The following is an 18,452-nucleotide window of genomic DNA, read 5'->3' as shown; positions in this document are numbered from 1 at the left end:
TTCTGCAGTATTCACAGTTCTTCAGCCTAGTAAGAGCTTCTTTGCACCAACAGTTGGCATTTCTTGGGCATCTGCCCATCTCCGACTTGCTTGTGACTTTTGGACTTGGTCCCCTTGTTCCACAGGTACCCTCAGTCAGGAATCCATCGTTGTTGCACTGCTGATTTGTGTTTTCCTTGCATTTTCCCTCTATCACGACTTCTGTGTCTTTAGGGGAACTTCAGTGCACTTTGCACTCACTTTTCAGGGTCTTGGGGTGGGGTATTTTTCTAACCCTTGCTATTTTCTAATAGTCCCAGCGACCCTCTACAAGGTCACATAGGTTTGGGGTCCATTCGTGATTCACATTCCACTTTTGGAGTATATGGTTTGTGTTGCCCCTATCCCTATGTGCTCCCATTGCATCCTATTGTAATTTTACACTGTATGCACTGTTTTCTAAGACTATACTGCTTATTTTTGGTATTGTGTACATATATCTTGTGTATATTTCTTATCCTCATACTGAGGGTACTCACTGAGATACTTTTGGCATATTGTCATAAAAATAAAGTACCTTTATTTTTAGTATAACTGTAAATTGTGTTTTCTTATGATATTGTGCATAATCATTTGTGGTACTGTAGTAGCTTCACACGTCTCCTAGTTCAGCCTAAGCTGCTCTGCTAAGCTACCATTATCTATCAGCCTAAGCTGCTAGACACCCTATACACTAATAAGGGATACCTGGGCCTGGTGCAAGGTGTAAGTACCCCTTGGTACTCACTACAAGCCATTCTCATTACACTTCTGTTTCTAGGCATGTCCCTCCCACCCACCCTGATGACAGAATGTTAGAAAGGGAGCTCAATAAATTGAGAGTGGAGACCTCCAGACTGAAGCTCAAGAAGCAACAGCTGGATTTAGATAGACAATTTCTAGAGATAGAAAAAGAAAGACAGAAGCTGGGTTTAGATACCCATGGTGGCAGCAGCAGTATTCCCCATAGTCATCCTGTAAAAGAGCATGATTCCAGGAATCTGCACAAGATAGTTCCCCCTTATAAGGAGGGGGATGACATTAACAAGTGGTTTGCTGCACTTGAGAGGGCCTGTAAAGTTCAGGAGGTCCCTCAAAGGCAGTGGGCTGCTATCCTATGGCTATCATTTAGTGGTAAGGGTAGAGATAGACTCCTTACTGTGAAAGAAAGTGATGCCAACAATTTCACTATTCTTAAGAATGCACTCCTTGATGGTTATGGCTTAACCACTGAACAATACAGGATAAAGTTCAGAGAGACCAAAAGGGAGTCTTCACAAGACTGGGTTGATTTCATTGACCATTCAGTGAAGGCTTTGGAGGGGTGGTTACATGGCAGTAAAGTGACTGACTATGAAAGCCTGTACAACTTAATCCTGAGAGAGCATATTCTTAATAATTGTGTGTCACATTTGTTGCACCAGTACTTGGTAGACTCTGATCTGACCTCTCCCCAAGAATTGGGAAAGAAGGCAGACAAATGGGTCAGAACAAGAGTGAACAAAAAAGTTCATATAGGGGGTGACAAAGATGGCAAGAAGAAGGATGGTAAGCCTTCAGAGAAAGATGGTGAAAAATCTCAAGATAAGCAAGGGGATAAGGGTAAAACCAAAGATTCCACTTCAAATCTTTAAACACTCTTCAGGGGGTGGAGATAAAACACATTCTTCCTCTTCTTCTCAACCTACACAATTTAAAAAGCCTTGGTGCTTTGTGTGTAAAAATAGAGGCCATAGGCCAGGGGATAAGTCCTGTCCAGGTAAACCCCCTGAGCCTACCACCACTAATACATCAAGCTCTAGTGCCCCTAGCAGTAGTGGTACTAGTGGTGGGACTGCTGGCAACAGTCAAGCAAAGGGTGTAGTTGGGTTCACTTATGGGTCCATAGTAGAAACTGGGGTAATCAGTCCCAAGACAGTTTCTGTCACACCTAGTGGCATTGGCCTTGCCACACTGGCTGCTTGTCCCCTTACAATGAATAAGTACAGGCAGACAGTTTCAATAAATGGTGTTGAGGCCTTGGCCTACAGGGACACAGGTGCCAGTTTCACTTTGGTGACTGAAAACCTAGTGGCTCCTGAACAACACATCATTGGACAACAGTATAAAATTATTGATGTCCATAACTCCACTAAGTTTCTTCCCTTAGCTATAATTCAGTTTAGTTGGGGTGGAGTTACTGGCCCTAAGCAGGTGGTGGTATCACCTAGCTTACCTGTAGACTGTCTCTTAGGTAATGACCTAGAGGCCTCAGGTTGGGCTGATGTAGAGTTTTATGCCCATGCAGCCATGCTGGGCATCCCTGAGGAATTGTTCCCTCTCATTTCAAGTGAAATGAAAAAGCAAAGGAGAGAAGGCCTGAAAACTCAGGATCCCTCTCCATCAGCAGGTAAAAAGGGTATCACAGTATCCCCTAACCACCCTACCATTCAGGATACCATTCCTGTGGTGGGAGAAACCTCTCCTGGGGTGGCACCTGTTCCAAGGGAATCATCAGCTGGCGAAGCTGGACTCCCTGAGGTAAAAGTACCTCTCTGTGGGATAACTAACATTGGTGAGAAAAAGAGCACCATTTTAGTTAACATGGAGCATCCCTCCAACCCTCCCAGAGAAACTTTAGTGCAGAAACCCTGCACTGCCTCACAACACTTAGGACAGCATCCCTGCCCTAGTGTGGAGCTCATAGGACAGCATTCCTGCCCTGCTCCAACTCAAGAGAAACAGCATCCCTGCTCTCTCTTCCAGCCATATGGACAAAGTTTTTGCCCAGCTATGGCTTTTCTGAGACAGCATCCCTGTGAGAAAGTAGCCTCTTTCTAGCCTTGTTACCCCCACTTTTGGCCTGTTTGTGAGTGTATGTCAGGGTGTTTGTCACTGTTTTCACTGTCTCACTGGGATACTGATGGCTAGGCCCCAGTGCTCATAGTGAAAACACTATGTTTTCAGTATGTTTGTTATGTGTCACTGGGACCCTGCTGGTCAGGACCCCAGTGCTCATAAGTTTGTGGCCTATATGTATGTGTCACTGGGACCCTGTCACACAGGGCCCCAGTGCTCATAGGTGTGCATGTATGTGTTCCCTGTGTAGTGCCTAACTGTCTCACTGAGGCTCTGCTAACCAGAACCTCAGTGGTTATGCTCTCTCATTACTTTCAAATTGTCACTAACAGGCTAGTGACCAATTTTACCAATTTACATTGGCTTACTGGAACACCCTTATAATTCCCTAGTATATGGTACTGAGGTACCCAGGGTATTGAGGTTCCAGGAGATCCCTATGGGCTGCAGCATTTCTTTTGCCACCCATAGGGAGCTCTGACAATTCCTACACAGGCCTGCCACTGCAGCCTGAGTGAAATAATGCACACATTATTTCACAGCCATTTTCACTGCACTTAAGTAACTTATAAGTCACCTATATGTCTAACCTTTACCTGGTAAAGGTTAGGTGCAAAGTTACTTAGTGTGAGGGCACCCTGGCACTAGCCAAGGTGCCCCCACATTGTTCAGGGCAAATTCCCCGACTTTGTGAGTGCTGGAGACACCATTATATGCGTGCACTACACATAGGTCACTACCTATGTGTAGCTTCACAATGGTAACTCCGAATATGGCCATTTAACATGTCTAAGATCATGGAATTGCCCCCTCTATGCCATCCTGGCATAGTTGGCACAATTCCATGCTCCCAGTGGTCTGTAGCACAGACCCTGGTACTGCCAAACTGCCTTTTCTGGGGTTACACTGCAGCTGCTGCTGCTGCCAACCCCACAGACAGGCTTCTGCCCTCCTGGGGTCCAGCCAGCCCTGGCCCAGGATGGCAGAACAAAGGACTTCCTCAGAGAGGGGGTGTTACACCCTCTCCCTTTGGAAAATGGTGTGAAGGAAGGGGAGGAGTAGCCTCCCCCAGCCTCTGGAAATGCTTTGTTGAGCACAGAGGTGCCCAATTCTGCATAAGCCAGTTTGCACCGGTTCAGGGACCCCTCAGCCTTGCCTGGGCGTGAAACTGGACAAAGGAAAGGGGAGTGACCACTCCCCTGACCTGCACCTTCCCTGGGAGGTGCCCAGAGCTCCTCCAGTGTGCTCCAGACCTCTGCCATCTTGGAAACAGAGGTGCTGCTGGCACACTGGACTGCTCTGAGTGGCCAGTGCCCTCTGCTGACGTCAGAGACTCCTTCTGATAGGCTCCTTCAGGTGTTGCTAGCCTATCCTTTGTCCTAAGTAGCCAAACCCTCTTTTCTGGCTATTTAGGGTCTCTTTCTTTGGGGATTCCTTAGATAACGAATGTAAGAGCTCATCAGAGTTCCTCTGCATCTCTCTCTTCACCTTCTGCCAAGAAATCGACTGCTGACTGCGCTGGAAGCCTGCAAAACTGCAACAAAGTAGCTAAGACGACTACTGCAACATTGTAACGCCGCTCCTACTGCCTTCTCAACTGTTTTTCTTGGTGTGCATCCTGTGGGGGTAGTCTGCCTCCTCTCTGCATCAGAAGCTCCGAAGAAATCTCCCGAGGGTCGACGGAATCTTCCCCCTGCTAAAGCAGGCACCTAAAAGCTGCATCACGGTCCCTTGGGTCTCCTCTCACGACGACGAGCGAGGTCCCACGAATCCAGCAAGACTGTCCAAGTGACCCCCACGGTCCAGTGACTCTTCAGTCCAAGTTTGGTGGAGGTAAGTCCTTGCCTCTCCACGCCAGACTGCATTGTTGGTTTTTGCGACTTTTGCAACTTCTCCAGCTCCCGTGCACTTCCGGCGGAAATCCTTTGTGCACCCGGAAGCTGGGGTCCCCGGCACTCTAACCTGCATTGCACGACTTCCTAAGTTGTTCTCCGGCGACGTGGGACTCCTTTGTGTGACTTCAGGCAAGCACCGTTTCATGCATCCTTGTAGTGCCTGTTTCTGGCACTTCTCCGGATGCTACCTGCTGCTGTGAGGGCTCCTTGTCTTGCTCGACGTCCCCTCTACCTCCTGGTCCAATTTGCACCGTCCTGGTCCATCCTGGGCCACAGCAGCGTCCAAAAACGCCAACCGCACGATTTGCAGCTAGCAAGGCTTGTTGGCGTCCATCCGGCGGGAAAACACTTCTGCACGACTCTACAAGGCGTGGGGGATCCATCCTCCAAAGGGGAAGTCTCTAGCCCTTGTCGTTTCTGCAGTATTCACAGTTCTTCAGCCTAGTAAGAGCTTCTTTGCACCAACAGTTGGCATTTCTTGGGCATCTGCCCATCTCCGACTTGCTTGTGACTTTTGGACTTGGTCCCCTTGTTCCACAGGTACCCTCAGTCAGGAATCCATCGTTGTTGCACTGCTGATTTGTGTTTTCCTTGCATTTTCCCTCTATCACGACTTCTGTGTCTTTAGGAGAACTTCAGTGCACTTTGCACTCACTTTTCAGGGTCTTGGGGTGGGGTATTTTTCTAACCCTTGCTATTTTCTAATAGTCCCAGCGACCCTCTACAAGGTCACATAGGTTTGGGGTCCATTCGTGATTCACATTCCACTTTTGGAGTATATGGTTTGTGTTGCCCCTATGTGCTCCCATTGCATCCTATTGTAATTTTACACTGTATGCACTGTTTTCTAAGACTATACTGCATATTTTTTGTATTGTGTACATATATCTTGTGTATATTTCTTATCCTCATACTGAGGGTACTCACTGAGATACTTTTGGCATATTGTCATAAAAATAAAGTACCTTTATTTTTAGTATAACTGTGTATTGTGTTTTCTTATGATATTGTGCATAATCATTTGTGGTACTGTAGTAGCTTCACACGTCTCCTAGTTCAGCCTAAGCTGCTCTGCTAAGCTACCATTATCTATCAGCCTAAGCTGCTAGACACCCTATACACTAATAAGGGATACCTGGGCCTGGTGCAAGGTGTAAGTACCCCTTGGTACTCACTACAAGCCATTCTCATTACACTTCTGTTTCTAGGCATGTCCCTCCCACCCACCCTGATGACAGAATGTTAGAAAGGGAGCTCAATAAATTGAGAGTGGAGACCTCCAGACTGAAGCTCAAGAAGCAACAGCTGGATTTAGATAGACAATTTCTAGAGATAGAAAAAGAAAGACAGAAGCTGGGTTTAGATACCCATGGTGGCAGCAGCAGTATTCCCCATAGTCATCCTGTAAAAGAGCATGATTCCAGGAATCTGCACAAGATAGTTCCCCCTTATAAGGAGGGGGATGACATTAACAAGTGGTTTGCTGCACTTGAGAGGGCCTGTAAAGTTCAGGAGGTCCCTCAAAGGCAGTGGGCTGCTATCCTATGGCTATCATTTAGTGGTAAGGGTAGAGATAGACTCCTTACTGTGAAAGAAAGTGATGCCAACAATTTCACTATTCTTAAGAATGCACTCCTTGATGGTTATGGCTTAACCACTGAACAATACAGGATAAAGTTCAGAGAGACCAAAAGGGAGTCTTCACAAGACTGGGTTGATTTCATTGACCATTCAGTGAAGGCTTTGGAGGGGTGGTTACATGGCAGTAAAGTGACTGACTATGAAAGCCTGTACAACTTAATCCTGAGAGAGCATATTCTTAATAATTGTGTGTCACATTTGTTGCACCAGTACTTGGTAGACTCTGATCTGACCTCTCCCCAAGAATTGGGAAAGAAGGCAGACAAATGGGTCAGAACAAGAGTGAACAAAAAAGTTCATATAGGGGGTGACAAAGATGGCAAGAAGAAGGATGGTAAGCCTTCAGAGAAAGATGGTGAAAAATCTCAAGATAAGCAAGGGGATAAGGGTAAAACCAAAGATTCCACTTCAAATCTTTAAACACTCTTCAGGGGGTGGAGATAAAACACATTCTTCCTCTTCTTCTCAACCTACACAATTTAAAAAGCCTTGGTGCTTTGTGTGTAAAAATAGAGGCCATAGGCCAGGGGATAAGTCCTGTCAAGGTAAACCCCCTGAGCCTACCACCACTAATACATCAAGCTCTAGTGCCCCTAGCAGTAGTGGTACTAGTGGTGGGACTGCTGGCAACAGTCAAGCAAAGGGTGTAGTTGGGTTCACTTATGGGTCCATAGTAGAAACTGGGGTAATCAGTCCCAAGACAGTTTCTGTCACACCTAGTGGCATTGGCCTTGCCACACTGGCTGCTTGTCCCCTTACAATGAATAAGTACAGGCAGACAGTTTCAATAAATGGTGTTGAGGCCTTGGCCTACAGGGACACAGGTGCCAGTTTCACTTTGGTGACTGAAAACCTAGTGGCTCCTGAACAACACATCATTGGACAACAGTATAAAATTATTGATGTCCATAACTCCACTAAGTTTCTTCCCTTAGCTATAATTCAGTTTAGTTGGGGTGGAGTTACTGGCCCTAAGCAGGTGGTGGTATCACCTAGCTTACCTGTAGACTGTCTCTTAGGTAATGACCTAGAGGCCTCAGGTTGGGCTGATGTAGAGTTTTATGCCCATGCAGCCATGCTGGGCATCCCTGAGGAATTGTTCCCTCTCATTTCAAGTGAAATGAAAAAGCAAAGGAGAGAAGGCCTGAAAACTCAGGATCCCTCTCCATCAGCAGGTAAAAAGGGTATCACAGTATCCCCTAACCACCCTACCATTCAGGATACCATTCCTGTGGTGGGAGAAACCTCTCCTGGGGTGGCACCTGTTCCAAGGGAATCATCAGCTGGCGAAGCTGGACTCCCTGAGGTAAAAGTACCTCTCTGTGGGATAACTAACATTGGTGAGAAAAAGAGCACCATTTTAGTTAACATGGAGCATCCCTCCAACCCTCCCAGAGAAACTTTAGTGCAGAAACCCTGCACTGCCTCACAACACTTAGGACAGCATCCCTGCCCTAGTGTGGAGCTCATAGGACAGCATTCCTGCCCTGCTCCAACTCAAGAGAAACAGCATCCCTGTTCTCTCTTCCAGCCATATGGACAAAGTTTTTGCCCAGCTATGGCTTTTCTGAGACAGCATCCCTGTGAGAAAGTAGCCTCTTTCTAGCCTTGTTACCCCCACTTTTGGCCTGTTTGTGAGTGTATGTCAGGGTGTTTGTCACTGTTTTCACTGTCTCACTGGGATACTGATGGCTAGGCCCCAGTGCTCATAGTGAAAACACTATGTTTTCAGTATGTTTGTTATGTGTCACTGGGACCCTGCTGGTCAGGACCCCAGTGCTCATAAGTTTGTGGCCTATATGTATGTGTCACTGGGACCCTGTCACACAGGGCCCCAGTGCTCATAGGTGTGCATGTATGTGTTCCCTGTGTAGTGCCTAACTGTCTCACTGAGGCTCTGCTAACCAGAACCTCAGTGGTTATGCTCTCTCATTACTTTCAAATTGTCACTAACAGGCTAGTGACCAATTTTACCAATTTACATTGGCTTACTGGAACACCCTTATAATTCCCTAGTATATGGTACTGAGGTACCCAGGGTATTGAGGTTCCAGGAGATCCCTATGGGCTGCAGCATTTCTTTTGCCACCCATAGGGAGCTCTGACAATTCCTACACAGGCCTGCCACTGCAGCCTGAGTGAAATAATGCACACATTATTTCACAGCCATTTTCACTGCACTTAAGTAACTTATAAGTCACCTATATGTCTAACCTTTACCTGGTAAAGGTTAGGTGCAAAGTTACTTAGTGTGAGGGCACCCTGGCACTAGCCAAGGTGCCCCCACATTGTTCAGGGCAAATTCCCCGACTTTGTGAGTGCTGGAGACACCATTATATGCGTGCACTACACATAGGTCACTACCTATGTGTAGCTTCACAATGGTAACTCCGAATATGGCCATTTAACATGTCTAAGATCATGGAATTGCCCCCTCTATGCCATCCTGGCATAGTTGGCACAATTCCATGCTCCCAGTGGTCTGTAGCACAGACCCTGATACTGCCAAACTGCCTTTTCTGGGGTTACACTGCAGCTGCTGCCAACCCCACAGACAGGCTTCTGCCCTCCTGGGGTCCAGCCAGCCCTGGCCCAGGATGGCAGAACAAAGGACTTCCTCAGAGAGGGGGTGTTACACCCTCTCCCTTTGGAAAATGGTGTGAAGGAAGGGGAGGAGTAGCCTCCCCCAGCCTCTGGAAATGCTTTGTTGAGCACAGAGGTGCCCAATTCTGCATAAGCCAGTTTGCACCGGTTCAGGGACCCCTCAGCCTTGCCTGGGCGTGAAACTGGACAAAGGAAAGGGGAGTGACCACTCCCCTGACCTGCACCTTCCCTGGGAGGTGCCCAGAGCTCCTCCAGTGTGCTCCAGACCTCTGCCATCTTGGAAACAGAGGTGCTGCTGGCACACTGGACTGCTCTGAGTGGCCAGTGCCCTCTGCTGACGTCAGAGACTCCTTCTGATAGGCTCCTTCAGGTGTTGCTAGCCTATCCTTTGTCCTAAGTAGCCAAACCCTCTTTTCTGGCTATTTAGGGTCTCTTTCTTTGGGGATTCCTTAGATAACGAATGTAAGAGCTCATCAGAGTTCCTCTGCATCTCTCTCTTCACCTTCTGCCAAGAAATCGACTGCTGACTGCGCTGGAAGCCTGCAAAACTGCAACAAAGTAGCTAAGACGACTACTGCAACATTGTAACGCCGCTCCTACTGCCTTCTCAACTGTTTTTCTTGGTGTGCATCCTGTGGGGGTAGTCTGCCTCCTCTCTGCATCAGAAGCTCCGAAGAAATCTCCCGAGGGTCGACGGAATCTTCCCCCTGCTAAAGCAGGCACCTAAAAGCTGCATCACGGTCCCTTGGGTCTCCTCTCACGACGACGAGCGAGGTCCCACGAATCCAGCAAGACTGTCCAAGTGACCCCCACGGTCCAGTGACTCTTCAGTCCAAGTTTGGTGGAGGTAAGTCCTTGCCTCTCCACGCCAGACTGCATTGTTGGTTTTTGCGACTTTTGCAACTTCTCCAGCTCCCGTGCACTTCCGGCGGAAATCCTTTGTGCACCCGGAAGCTGGGGTCCCCGGCACTCTAACCTGCATTGCACGACTTCCTAAGTTGTTCTCCGGCGACGTGGGACTCCTTTGTGTGACTTCAGGCAAGCACCGTTTCATGCATCCTTGTAGTGCCTGTTTCTGGCACTTCTCCGGATGCTACCTGCTGCTGTGAGGGCTCCTTGTCTTGCTCGACGTCCCCTCTACCTCCTGGTCCAATTTGCACCGTCCTGGTCCATCCTGGGCCACAGCAGCGTCCAAAAACGCCAACCGCACGATTTGCAGCTAGCAAGGCTTGTTGGCGTCCATCCGGCGGGAAAACACTTCTGCACGACTCTACAAGGCGTGGGGGATCCATCCTCCAAAGGGGAAGTCTCTAGCCCTTGTCGTTTCTGCAGTATTCACAGTTCTTCAGCCTAGTAAGAGCTTCTTTGCACCAACAGTTGGCATTTCTTGGGCATCTGCCCATCTCCGACTTGCTTGTGACTTTTGGACTTGGTCCCCTTGTTCCACAGGTACCCTCAGTCAGGAATCCATCGTTGTTGCACTGCTGATTTGTGTTTTCCTTGCATTTTCCCTCTATCACGACTTCTGTGTCTTTAGGAGAACTTCAGTGCACTTTGCACTCACTTTTCAGGGTCTTGGGGTGGGGTATTTTTCTAACCCTTGCTATTTTCTAATAGTCCCAGCGACCCTCTACAAGGTCACATAGGTTTGGGGTCCATTCGTGATTCACATTCCACTTTTGGAGTATATGGTTTGTGTTGCCCCTATGTGCTCCCATTGCATCCTATTGTAATTTTACACTGTATGCACTGTTTTCTAAGACTATACTGCATATTTTTTGTATTGTGTACATATATCTTGTGTATATTTCTTATCCTCATACTGAGGGTACTCACTGAGATACTTTTGGCATATTGTCATAAAAATAAAGTACCTTTATTTTTAGTATAACTGTGTATTGTGTTTTCTTATGATATTGTGCATAATCATTTGTGGTACTGTAGTAGCTTCACACGTCTCCTAGTTCAGCCTAAGCTGCTCTGCTAAGCTACCATTATCTATCAGCCTAAGCTGCTAGACACCCTATACACTAATAAGGGATACCTGGGCCTGGTGCAAGGTGTAAGTACCCCTTGGTACTCACTACAAGCCATTCTCATTACACTTCTGTTTCTAGGCATGTCCCTCCCACCCACCCTGATGACAGAATGTTAGAAAGGGAGCTCAATAAATTGAGAGTGGAGACCTCCAGACTGAAGCTCAAGAAGCAACAGCTGGATTTAGATAGACAATTTCTAGAGATAGAAAAAGAAAGACAGAAGCTGGGTTTAGATACCCATGGTGGCAGCAGCAGTATTCCCCATAGTCATCCTGTAAAAGAGCATGATTCCAGGAATCTGCACAAGATAGTTCCCCCTTATAAGGAGGGGGATGACATTAACAAGTGGTTTGCTGCACTTGAGAGGGCCTGTAAAGTTCAGGAGGTCCCTCAAAGGCAGTGGGCTGCTATCCTATGGCTATCATTTAGTGGTAAGGGTAGAGATAGACTCCTTACTGTGAAAGAAAGTGATGCCAACAATTTCACTATTCTTAAGAATGCACTCCTTGATGGTTATGGCTTAACCACTGAACAATACAGGATAAAGTTCAGAGAGACCAAAAGGGAGTCTTCACAAGACTGGGTTGATTTCATTGACCATTCAGTGAAGGCTTTGGAGGGGTGGTTACATGGCAGTAAAGTGACTGACTATGAAAGCCTGTACAACTTAATCCTGAGAGAGCATATTCTTAATAATTGTGTGTCACATTTGTTGCACCAGTACTTGGTAGACTCTGATCTGACCTCTCCCCAAGAATTGGGAAAGAAGGCAGACAAATGGGTCAGAACAAGAGTGAACAAAAAAGTTCATATAGGGGGTGACAAAGATGGCAAGAAGAAGGATGGTAAGCCTTCAGAGAAAGATGGTGAAAAATCTCAAGATAAGCAAGGGGATAAGGGTAAAACCAAAGATTCCACTTCAAATCTTTAAACACTCTTCAGGGGGTGGAGATAAAACACATTCTTCCTCTTCTTCTCAACCTACACAATTTAAAAAGCCTTGGTGCTTTGTGTGTAAAAATAGAGGCCATAGGCCAGGGGATAAGTCCTGTCAAGGTAAACCCCCTGAGCCTACCACCACTAATACATCAAGCTCTAGTGCCCCTAGCAGTAGTGGTACTAGTGGTGGGACTGCTGGCAACAGTCAAGCAAAGGGTGTAGTTGGGTTCACTTATGGGTCCATAGTAGAAACTGGGGTAATCAGTCCCAAGACAGTTTCTGTCACACCTAGTGGCATTGGCCTTGCCACACTGGCTGCTTGTCCCCTTACAATGAATAAGTACAGGCAGACAGTTTCAATAAATGGTGTTGAGGCCTTGGCCTACAGGGACACAGGTGCCAGTTTCACTTTGGTGACTGAAAACCTAGTGGCTCCTGAACAACACATCATTGGACAACAGTATAAAATTATTGATGTCCATAACTCCACTAAGTTTCTTCCCTTAGCTATAATTCAGTTTAGTTGGGGTGGAGTTACTGGCCCTAAGCAGGTGGTGGTATCACCTAGCTTACCTGTAGACTGTCTCTTAGGTAATGACCTAGAGGCCTCAGGTTGGGCTGATGTAGAGTTTTATGCCCATGCAGCCATGCTGGGCATCCCTGAGGAATTGTTCCCTCTCATTTCAAGTGAAATGAAAAAGCAAAGGAGAGAAGGCCTGAAAACTCAGGATCCCTCTCCATCAGCAGGTAAAAAGGGTATCACAGTATCCCCTAACCACCCTACCATTCAGGATACCATTCCTGTGGTGGGAGAAACCTCTCCTGGGGTGGCACCTGTTCCAAGGGAATCATCAGCTGGCGAAGCTGGACTCCCTGAGGTAAAAGTACCTCTCTGTGGGATAACTAACATTGGTGAGAAAAAGAGCACCATTTTAGTTAACATGGAGCATCCCTCCAACCCTCCCAGAGAAACTTTAGTGCAGAAACCCTGCACTGCCTCACAACACTTAGGACAGCATCCCTGCCCTAGTGTGGAGCTCATAGGACAGCATTCCTGCCCTGCTCCAACTCAAGAGAAACAGCATCCCTGTTCTCTCTTCCAGCCATATGGACAAAGTTTTTGCCCAGCTATGGCTTTTCTGAGACAGCATCCCTGTGAGAAAGTAGCCTCTTTCTAGCCTTGTTACCCCCACTTTTGGCCTGTTTGTGAGTGTATGTCAGGGTGTTTGTCACTGTTTTCACTGTCTCACTGGGATACTGATGGCTAGGCCCCAGTGCTCATAGTGAAAACACTATGTTTTCAGTATGTTTGTTATGTGTCACTGGGACCCTGCTGGTCAGGACCCCAGTGCTCATAAGTTTGTGGCCTATATGTATGTGTCACTGGGACCCTGTCACACAGGGCCCCAGTGCTCATAGGTGTGCATGTATGTGTTCCCTGTGTAGTGCCTAACTGTCTCACTGAGGCTCTGCTAACCAGAACCTCAGTGGTTATGCTCTCTCATTACTTTCAAATTGTCACTAACAGGCTAGTGACCAATTTTACCAATTTACATTGGCTTACTGGAACACCCTTATAATTCCCTAGTATATGGTACTGAGGTACCCAGGGTATTGAGGTTCCAGGAGATCCCTATGGGCTGCAGCATTTCTTTTGCCACCCATAGGGAGCTCTGACAATTCCTACACAGGCCTGCCACTGCAGCCTGAGTGAAATAATGCACACATTATTTCACAGCCATTTTCACTGCACTTAAGTAACTTATAAGTCACCTATATGTCTAACCTTTACCTGGTAAAGGTTAGGTGCAAAGTTACTTAGTGTGAGGGCACCCTGGCACTAGCCAAGGTGCCCCCACATTGTTCAGGGCAAATTCCCCGACTTTGTGAGTGCTGGAGACACCATTATATGCGTGCACTACACATAGGTCACTACCTATGTGTAGCTTCACAATGGTAACTCCGAATATGGCCATTTAACATGTCTAAGATCATGGAATTGCCCCCTCTATGCCATCCTGGCATAGTTGGCACAATTCCATGCTCCCAGTGGTCTGTAGCACAGACCCTGATACTGCCAAACTGCCTTTTCTGGGGTTACACTGCAGCTGCTTCCAACCCCACAGACAGGCTTCTGCCCTCCTGGGGTCCAGCCAGCCCTGGCCCAGGATGGCAGAACAAAGGACTTCCTCAGAGAGGGGGTGTTACACCCTCTCCCTTTGGAAAATGGTGTGAAGGAAGGGGAGGAGTAGCCTCCCCCAGCCTCTGGAAATGCTTTGTTGAGCACAGAGGTGCCCAATTCTGCATAAGCCAGTTTGCACCGGTTCAGGGACCCCTCAGCCTTGCCTGGGCGTGAAACTGGACAAAGGAAAGGGGAGTGACCACTCCCCTGACCTGCACCTTCCCTGGGAGGTGCCCAGAGCTCCTCCAGTGTGCTCCAGACCTCTGCCATCTTGGAAACAGAGGTGCTGCTGGCACACTGGACTGCTCTGAGTGGCCAGTGCCCTCAGCTGACGTCAGAGACTCCTTCTGATAGGCTCCTTCAGGTGTTGCTAGCCTATCCTTTGTCCTAAGTAGCCAAACCCTCTTTTCTGGCTATTTAGGGTCTCTTTCTTTGGGGATTCCTTAGATAACGAATGTAAGAGCTCATCAGAGTTCCTCTGCATCTCTCTCTTCACCTTCTGCCAAGAAATCGACTGCTGACTGCGCTGGAAGCCTGCAAAACTGCAACAAAGTAGCTAAGACGACTACTGCAACATTGTAACGCCGCTCCTACTGCCTTCTCAACTGTTTTTCTTGGTGTGCATCCTGTGGGGGTAGTCTGCCTCCTCTCTGCATCAGAAGCTCCGAAGAAATCTCCCGAGGGTCGACGGAATCTTCCCCCTGCTAAAGCAGGCACCTAAAAGCTGCATCACGGTCCCTTGGGTCTCCTCTCACGACGACGAGCGAGGTCCCACGAATCCAGCAAGACTGTCCAAGTGACCCCCACGGTCCAGTGACTCTTCAGTCCAAGTTTGGTGGAGGTAAGTCCTTGCCTCTCCACGCCAGACTGCATTGTTGGTTTTTGCGACTTTTGCAACTTCTCCAGCTCCCGTGCACTTCCGGCGGAAATCCTTTGTGCACCCGGAAGCTGGGGTCCCCGGCACTCTAACCTGCATTGCACGACTTCCTAAGTTGTTCTCCGGCGACGTGGGACTCCTTTGTGTGACTTCAGGCAAGCACCGTTTCATGCATCCTTGTAGTGCCTGTTTCTGGCACTTCTCCGGATGCTACCTGCTGCTGTGAGGGCTCCTTGTCTTGCTCGACGTCCCCTCTACCTCCTGGTCCAATTTGCACCGTCCTGGTCCATCCTGGGCCACAGCAGCGTCCAAAAACGCCAACCGCACGATTTGCAGCTAGCAAGGCTTGTTGGCGTCCATCCGGCGGGAAAACACTTCTGCACGACTCTACAAGGCGTGGGGGATCCATCCTCCAAAGGGGAAGTCTCTAGCCCTTGTCGTTTCTGCAGTATTCACGGTTCTTCAGCCTAGTAAGAGCTTCTTTGCACCAACAGTTGGCATTTCTTGGGCATCTGCCCATCTCCGACTTGCTTGTGACTTTTGGACTTGGTCCCCTTGTTCCACAGGTACCCTCAGTCAGGAATCCATCGTTGTTGCACTGCTGATTTGTGTTTTCCTTGCATTTTCCCTCTATCACGACTTCTGTGTCTTTAGGGGAACTTCAGTGCACTTTGCACTCACTTTTCAGGGTCTTGGGGTGGGGTATTTTTCTAACCCTTGCTATTTTCTAATAGTCCCAGCGACCCTCTACAAGGTCACATAGGTTTGGGGTCCATTCGTGATTCACATTCCACTTTTGGAGTATATGGTTTGTGTTGCCCCTATCCCTATGTGCTCCCATTGCATCCTATTGTAATTTTACACTGTATGCACTGTTTTCTAAGACTATACTGCTTATTTTTGGTATTGTGTACATATATCTTGTGTATATTTCTTATCCTCATACTGAGGGTACTCACTGAGATACTTTTGGCATATTGTCATAAAAATAAAGTACCTTTATTTTTAGTATAACTGTGTATTGTGTTTTCTTATGATATTGTGCATAATCATTTGTGGTACTGTAGTAGCTTCACACGTCTCCTAGTTCAGCCTAAGCTGCTCTGCTAAGCTACCATTATCTATCAGCCTAAGCTGCTAGACACCCTATACACTAATAAGGGATACCTGGGCCTGGTGCAAGGTGTAAGTACCCCTTGGTACTCACTACAAGCCATTCTCATTACACTTCTGTTTCTAGGCATGTCCCTCCCACCCACCCTGATGACAGAATGTTAGAAAGGGAGCTCAATAAATTGAGAGTGGAGACCTCCAGACTGAAGCTCAAGAAGCAACAGCTGGATTTAGATAGACAATTTCTAGAGATAGAAAAAGAAAGACAGAAGCTGGGTTTAGATACCCATGGTGGCAGTAGCAGTATTCCCCATAGTCATCCTGTAAAAGAGCATGATTCCAGGAATCTGCACAAGATAGTTCCCCCTTATAAGGAGGGGGATGACATTAACAAGTGGTTTGCTGCACTTGAGAGGGCCTGTAAAGTTCAGGAGGTCCCTCAAAGGCAGTGGGCTGCTATCCTATGGCTATCATTTAGTGGTAAGGGTAGAGATAGACTCCTTACTGTGAAAGAAAGTGATGCCAACAATTTCACTATTCTTAAGAATGCACTCCTTGATGGTTATGGCTTAACCACTGAACAATACAGGATAAAGTTCAGAGAGACCAAAAGGGAGTCTTCACAAGACTGGGTTGATTTCATTGACCATTCAGTGAAGGCTTTGGAGGGGTGGTTACATGGCAGTAAAGTGACTGACTATGAAAGCCTGTACAACTTAATCCTGAGAGAGCATATTCTTAATAATTGTGTGTCACATTTGATGCACCAGTACTTGGTAGACTCTGATCTGACCTCTCCCCAAGAATTGGGAAAGAAGGCAGACAAATGGGTCAGAACAAGAGTGAACAAAAAAGTTCATATAGGGGGTGACAAAGATGGCAAGAAGAAGGATGGTAAGCCTTCAGAGAAAGATGGTGAAAAATCTCAAGATAAGCAAGGGGATAAGGGTAAAACCAAAGATTCCACTTCAAATCTTTAAACACTCTTCAGGGGGTGTAGATAAAAACACATTCTTCCTCTTCTTCTCAACCTACACAATTTAAAAAGCCTTGGTGCTTTGTGTGTAAAAATAGAGGCCATAGGCCAGGGGATAAGTCCTGTCCAGGTAAACCCCCTGAGCCTACCACCACTAATACATCAAGCTCTAGTGCCCCTAGCAGTAGTGGTACTAGTGGTGGGACTGCTGGCAACAGTCAAGCAAAGGGTGTAGTTGGGTTCACTTATGGGTCCATAGTAGAAACTGGGGTAATCAGTCCCAAGACAGTTTCTGTCACACCTAGTGGCATTGGCCTTGCCACACTGGCTGCTTGTCCCCTTACAATGAATAAGTACAGGCAGACAGTTTCAATAAATGGTGTTGAGGCCTTGGCCTACAGGGACACAGGTGCCAGTTTCACTTTGGTGACTGAAAACCTAGTGGCTCCTGAACAACACATCATTGGACAACAGTATAAAATTATTGATGTCCATAACTCCACTAAGTTTCTTCCCTTAGCTATAATTCAGTTTAGTTGGGGTGGAGTTACTGGCCCTAAGCAGGTGGTGGTATCACCTAGCTTACCTGTAGACTGTCTCTTAGGTAATGACCTAGAGGCCTCAGGTTGGGCTGATGTAGAGTTTTATGCCCATGCAGCCATGCTGGGCATCGCTGAGGAATTGTTCCCTCTCATTTCAAGTGAAATGAAAAAGCAAAGGAGAGAAGGCCTGAAAACTCAGGATCCCTCTCCATCAGCAGGTAAAAAGGGTATCACAGTATCCCCTAACCACCCTACCATTCAGGATACCATTCCTGTGGTGGGAGAAACCTCTCCTGGGGTGGCACCTGTTCCAAGGGAATCATCAGCTGGCGAAGCTGGACTCCCTGAGGTAAAAGTACCTCTCTGTGGGATAACTAACATTGGTGAGAAAAAGAGCACCATTTTAGTTAACATGGAGCATCCCTCCAACCCTCCCAGAGAAACTTTAGTGCAGAAACCCTGAACTGCCTCACAACACTTAGGACAGCATCCCTGCCCTAGTGTGGAGCTCATAGGACAGCATTCCTGCCCTGCTCCAACTCAAGAGAAACAGCATCCCTGTTCTCTCTTCCAGCCATATGGACAAAGTTTTTGCCCAGCTATGGCTTTTCTGAGACAGCATCCCTGTGAGAAAGTAGCCTCTTTCTAGCCTTGTTACCCCCACTTTTGGCCTGTTTGTGAGTGTATGTCAGGGTGTTTGTCACTGTTTTCACTGTCTCACTGGGATACTGATGGCTAGGCCCCAGTGCTCATAGTGAAAACACTATGTTTTCAGTATGTTTGTTATG

Source organism: Pleurodeles waltl, chromosome 5 (assembly GCF_031143425.1).
Source record: "Pleurodeles waltl isolate 20211129_DDA chromosome 5, aPleWal1.hap1.20221129, whole genome shotgun sequence".
Lineage (NCBI taxonomy): Eukaryota > Metazoa > Chordata > Amphibia > Caudata > Salamandridae > Pleurodeles > Pleurodeles waltl.
Note: the sequence above shows the minus strand (reverse complement) of the source record.